Consider the following 7022-nt stretch of genomic DNA (forward strand, 5'->3'; position numbering starts at 1 on the left):
TAGCATTAGTCATAACATAGTTATGTTGATTTTAGCTCTCGTAACTGTTTGTCATTTGTTTCCACATCTGTGTTCAGTATGCAAAAATAACTCAACTGATTAATTATTGCATGAGTGATACTTTACAATAATTTTTGCACATTTAGTACTGTTTAGCGGGCAGGAAAATGTTCCCCATGATCAAAGCCGTACTAGTTAAATTGTACTAGTTGAAAATTAATAGGCCTACAAAATAATATCATATGGCTTCATGAAAGACTGGTAAAACAGCATGCACAAAATAAGACTAAACCACAGTTTAAGCAGCAACCACACCAGCAGATTAGCTACTTTCCTTGTACATTTCATTCAAGTTTGTGTTTCTGATCTTATGCTAATTGAACACCTCTTATTTCCAATGTCCCAATACATTTGTTTTGTAGTAGTAGAGTGAGTTCTGTTAACACTTTCTTTGAACCATGTATAATCTGTTTTATTTGACAAATTACGCTTGTTACAGACTAGCCCCCTCCCCCTTGACACAACAATACCTCTAAACTCGATGACCAAATAATTGTTATTCTCTTAAGTTTTATGGAATTCTCCTTTCTTAGGAAAAAAACCATTGTTTTTTTTCAGTTTTAATATCCCTGTCAGACAGGTTGCCGGGATCTTTTTACCTGAGAATAAAGTGCCTAAACTGTTGTGCACCAGGTTGACACTATTGTACTGTATTCACCTCCTTGTGGTTCTCTCTTCTCAAATAAATGTAAGTACTTTGGAAAATAACCAATGCCTTGTGTTTTGCTAATATTTAGTTGTGTTGCGTCTTTGGGCACAGGAACACAGAATAATAGATTCATCTATTTGATTAATAAAAATATTCAGAAATGTAAGATTTGACGAATTTAAACGACATTTTACAAATAGCTGTGAGTCATTGGTAGGTGTGTAATTTTATTTTGACTTTTTGCTAGTGTGGATGGACTTCATAGTTTTAGAACACCTAAATAAATCCCCAGGACACTCATCGTAACTTCCTGTTGTATGCGGAAAAGCTTGGTTTTGTTTGTTGTTTTAATAGAATATTGGACATTTCTTGGTACCTACCTAGCTTATGTTGGATACCGCGATGCAGTTGGCATCAGTTGCTGGGACTGCTTGTATCTTCCCAGTGATCCTGCCGACCAAGGATGGGTCTGAGGAGCTATTTAGCGTTGCAGCTAGCTTAGCTGCTAGCTAGCTGGACATCAAGCTAGCGAGGTGTTCTTGAACGCAGCCTGCGATGTGGTTAGCCATTGTGGCTGGGACAGTGGATTGTCCCGGGTTTGTGGCTGTCTAGATCCCTGCTGTTTGTTGTTTTCAATTTTCCCTGTGACCTGCCCTGTCTGGAACTGCGAGGAGTAACAGCCTAACATGCGTTGCTAGCTACCATGACAAAGACCGAAGCCAGCGGGAGTACCATTGAGGACAGTGCCAGTGGTGTCAGTCACACGTGAAGGATCTTTTAAACAAACAAAAAGAGACCTACAAGCAGTTGTTACAACAACAAGAAAATAGTTTCAAGTGTTTTGTCCAAATACTGGTGAATTCTACTAATAAAAGAATGGACGACCTGACCAGAGAGGTCCAGGACCTGATAACAGTTTGCAGTTCTCCCAGGTTCAGCTCGATGAGTTGATACAGGAGAACGGCAAGATGACCTCAATCTGAAAGTCATTGAGAGGACATCAGTTCTGTGTGTGAGTCCATGATAACAATGACCAATTGATCAGGGACGGTCAAGGAGGAATAACATGGTTGTGGACGGAATTGCAGAATCTCCACGAGACCTGGACGGAGTCTGAGGACAAAGTGAGGGAAACGATCTTTAAGAAATTGAAGATGGGCCACAGGAAGATTGAGGTAGAGAGCACCCACAGGACTAGAAAACCCACCACCGGCCCAGGTGATAGGCCCAGGACGATAGTGGTCAAGTTCCTGAGGTTCAAGGACAAGGTAGCTGTTCTGAAAAGAGCCAAGAACTTGAAAGGAACGTACTATATCTTCCTCAATGAGGACTAATCCTGAAGCTGTGCCCCAGAAGGGGAAAGACCTTATCCTAGCCATGAAAGCTGCCAGAGTGCGTGGGGACATTGCTTACATCCGCTATGACAGACTCATTGTCCATCCCAGAAGCCTGGAAGGGATGAGAGAGCCAAGCCTATGGGTTCGTAGCTTCAACTGCGCAACACGCACCAATTGATTAATGGACTGCTGATTTTTATCTTGCTTTGTTTTCTCTTATCCATATCATATCATTATGTCTATCTCTGATAAGCTGAAAATAGCCCATATTAATATGTAGCCTTGGAAATAACTTAACATCAGAGCATTCATATATTATCAATTTCTGAGACTCATTTAGATCATTCATTTGATGATACATCAGTAGCAATACAAGGATATAACATTTATAGAAGAGACAGAGATGCTTACGAGGGAGGTGTTGCTGTATATATTCAGAGCCATATCCCTGTAATGCTTAGAGAAGATCTTATGTCAAGTGTTATTTAAATGTTGTGGTTGTAGGTTCACTTGGCACATCTAAAGCCTTTTCTTTTGGTGTGTTGCTATAGGTCACCAAGTGCTAACAGTCAGTTTCTAAATAATGTGTGAAATGCTTGATAGTGTATGTGATGTAAACAGAGATCAACTTTTTGGGGGACCTGAATATTGACTGGTTTTCATCAAGCTGTCCGCTCAAGAGGAAGTGTCTTACTATAACCAGTGCCTGTAATCTGGTTCAGGTTATTAATCAACCTACCAGGGTGTTTCCAAACACTACAGGAACAAGATCATCCACATGTATCAATCACATTTTTACTAATGCTGTAGAACTTTATTCTAAAGCTATATCCGTACCCATTGCTTCTTCCAATTATTGATAAACATGCAGCATGACAAACTGACTGTTAGAAATGTTAAGGCTCCATGGATTTATGAGGAATTGAACAACTGTGTGGTTGAAAAAGATGGGGCAAAAGGAGTGGCTAATAAGTCTGGCTGCACATCTGACTTCAAATTGAGAAATGATATGACCAAACTCAAAAGAAGAAGAAACTGTATTATGAAGACAAGATCAATGAAATAAAGAATGATGGAACAAAAACGTATAAAGGGAAAGTCAGCCACATAGCGGACATCGACATCTAGCTCCCAGATGAGCTACAATGCCTTCAGAAAGTATTGATTTATTCCACATTTTGTTGTGTTACAGCCTTAGTTCAAAATGTATTAAATATAAAAAAAATCACATACCTACACAATACCACATAATGACAAAGTGAAGACAAAAAGTTATTTTTTGCAAAATTATTGAAAATACAGAAATATCTCACTTACATAAATACTCACACCCCTGAGTCAATACATGTTAGAATCACTTTTGCCAGCGATTCCAGTTACAAGTCTTTATGGGTAAGTCTCAAAGAGCTTTGCACTTAGATTGTACAATATTTGCACATTATTCTTTAAAGAATTATTCAAGCTCTGTCAAGTTGGTTATTGATCATTGCTAGACAGCAATTTTCAAGTCTTGCCATATATTTATTAGCCGATTTAAGTCAACTGTAACTAGGCCACTCAGGAACATTCAATGTCGTCTTGGAAAGCAACTCCAGTATAGATTTGTGTTTTAGGCTATTGTCCTGCTGAAAAGTGAATTTGTCTCGCAGTGTCTTTTGGATTGCAGACTGAACCATTTTTTCCTCTAGGATTTTGCCTGTGCTTAGCTCTATTCCATATATTTTTATCAACAACAAAAAAACTCCCTAGTCCTTGCTGATGACAAGCATACCCATAACATGATGTAGCCACCACCATGCTTGAAAATATGAAGTTGGTACTCAGTGAAGTTGTGTTGCATTTGTTCCAAACAACGGTTTGTATTTAAGACATTTTTAGGAGTTTTACTTTAGTGCCTTATTGCAAACAGGATGCATGTTTTGGAATATACAGGCTTCTTCTTTTCACTCTGTCAGTTAGTTTAGTATTCTGGACTAACCACAATGTTGTTGATCCATCCTCAGTTTTCTCCTATCACAGCCATTAAAGATGCACTATCCAGAAATCATTCCACCATTTCCTGGTTTGCTAAAATTCTAATAGTTTGCCTAATTGCAGTTCGTGACAAAACAAGCAAGTATAGTGTAGAGAATCATTGTACCATCTAAACCGATGTGAAATATATTTCCCGTAACAAAAAATATAGTATTTTCAGCTGTTTGAAGCTGGTGTAAAAAAAAAAAGAAAAAGTAAAAGAAGTAAAAATGAAACTTAAGAACGGATGTATCTAAAATCAAATGTTTTGGTCACATACAGTTGAAGTCGGACGTTTACATACACTTTTTAGCCAAATGCATCTAAACTCAGTTTTTCACAATTCTTGACATTTAATCCTAGTAAAAATTCACTGAGGCACTGAGTTTGAAGGTAGGCCTTGAAATACAGCCACAGTTTGACCTCCAATTGACTCAAATTATGTCAATTAGCCTATCAGAAGCTTCTAAAGTCATGACATCATTTTCTGGAATTTTCTGGAATTTTCCAAGCTGTTTAAAGGCAGTCAACTTAGTGTATGTAAACTTCTGACCCACTGGAATTGTGATACAGGGAATTTTAAGTGAAATAATCTGTCTGTCAACAATTGTTGGAAAAATTACTTGTGTCATGCACAAAGTAGATGTCCTAACCGACTTGCCAAAACTATAGTTTGTTACAAAAATGTGTGGAGTGGTTGAAAAACAAGTTTTAATGGCTCCAACCTAAGTGTAATTGTTCAGACTGTTGAACAATTAATTTAATCGCCACCTTACTATTTACATTGAACACCCCTCCCTTTTTTTACACTGCTGCTACTCGCTGTTTATTATCTATGCATAGTCACTTAATCCCTACCGACATGTACAAATTTCCTCAACTAACCTGCACCCCACACACTGACTCAGTACCGGTACCCCCTGTATATAGCCTTGTTATTCTTATTGTGTTACTTTTTATTATTTTTTACCTTAGTCAATTTGGTAAATATTGAACTCTTCTTGAACTGCACTGTTGGTTAAGGGCTTGTAAGTAAGCATTTTAAGGTAAGGTCTAGACTTGTATTCGGTGCATTTGACAAATAAAGTTTGATTTGATGTTCCTTCCAAACAACTCAACTTTAGTTTCATCTGTCCACCAAATATTTGGCCAGTAGCACTGTAGAACATCCAACTGCTCTTTTGCGAACTTCAGAGGTGCTGCAATGTTTTTTTTGGACAGCAGTGGCTCTTCCGGGTTGTTCCTCCCATGGACACCATTTTGGTTTAGTGTTTTACGTATCGTGGACTCATCAACAGAGATGTTAGCATGTTCCAGAGATTTCTGTAAGTCTTTAGCTGACACTCTAGGATTCTTCTTAACCTCATTGAGCATTCTGCACTGTGCTTTTGCAGTCATCTTTGCAGGACGGCCACTCCGAGGGAGAGTAGCAACAGTGCTGAACTTTCTCCATTTATGGACAATTTGTCTTACCGTGGACTGATGAACATCAAGGCTTTTAGAGATACTTTTGTAACCCTTTCCAGCATTATGCAAGTCAACAATTCTTAATCTTAGGTCTTCTGAGATCTCTTTTGTTTGAGGCATGGTTTACATCAGACAATGATTTTTGTGAATAGCAAACTCCAATTGTGAGTGTTTTTTATAGGGCAGGGCAGCTCTTAACAAATTCTCCAATCTCGTCTCATTGATTGGACTCCAGGTTAGCTGACTCGTGACTCCAATTAGCTTTTGGAGAAGTCATTAGCCTAGGGGTTCACATACTTTTTCCAACCTACACTGTGAATGTTTAAATTGTTATTCAATATAGACAAGAAAAATAACATAATATTTGTGTTATTAGTTTAAGCACACTTTGTCTATGGTTGTTACTTAGATGAAGATCAAATTTTATGACCGATTTATGCAGAAATCCGGTAATTCCAATGGATTCACATACTTTTTCTTGCCATCGTAGGTAGGAGTGAAGTGACTATGCATAGATAATAAACAGTGAGTAGCATCAATGTACAAAACAAATGGGGGGGTGTCAATGTAAATAGTCTGGTAGCCATTAGATTAATTGTTCAGCAGTCTTAAACTGTTAATGAGCCTTTTGGTCCAAGACTTGGCGCTCCGGTACCGGTTGCCATGCGGTAGCAGAGAGGGTGACTGGAGTCTCTGAAAATTTTTGGTGTTTTCCTCTGACACCGCCTATTATATAAGTCCTGGATGGCAGGAAGCTTGGCCCCAGTGATGTACTGGGCCATACGCACTACCCTCTGTAGCACCTTATAGGCTGTCTCATCGTTATCGGTGATCAGGCCTACCACTGTTGTGTCGTCAGCAAAGTTAATGATGGTGTTGGAGTCGCGTTTGGCCACGAGGTCGTGGGTGAACAGGGAGAACAGGAGGGGACTAAGTACACACCCCTGAGGGGCCCCAGTGTTGAGGATCAGCGTGGCAGACGTGTTGTTGCCTACCCTTACCACCTGGGGGCGGCCCGTCAGGAAGTCCAGAATCCAGTTGCAGAGGGAGGACTTTAGTCCCAGGGTCCTTAGCTTAGTGATGAGCTTCGTGGGCACTATGGTGTTGAACGCTGAGCTGTAGTCAATAAACACCATTCTCACATAGGTGTTCCTTTTGTCCATTTGGGAAAGTGCAGTGTGGAGAGCGATTGAGATTGTGTCAACCTGGGTGTCTGTTGGGTCAGTATTTTTGTACTCATAAATTCCTATTTCATGAATCTTAGCTTAAAACCTGTTGGGGCTAGGGGGCAGTATTGAGAATTTTGAAAAAAATATGTGCACATTTTTAACTGCCTCCTACACATACTCAGAAGCTAGGATATGCATATTATTAATAGATTTGGATAGAAAGCACTCAGAATTTTCTAAAACTGTTTGAATGGTGTCTGTAAGTATAACAGAGCTCATATGGCAGTCAAAATCCTGAGACAAATTCTAACAGGAAGTGGATATCTG

Source organism: Salmo trutta, chromosome 10, assembly GCF_901001165.1.
Source record: "Salmo trutta chromosome 10, fSalTru1.1, whole genome shotgun sequence".
Lineage (NCBI taxonomy): Eukaryota > Metazoa > Chordata > Actinopteri > Salmoniformes > Salmonidae > Salmo > Salmo trutta.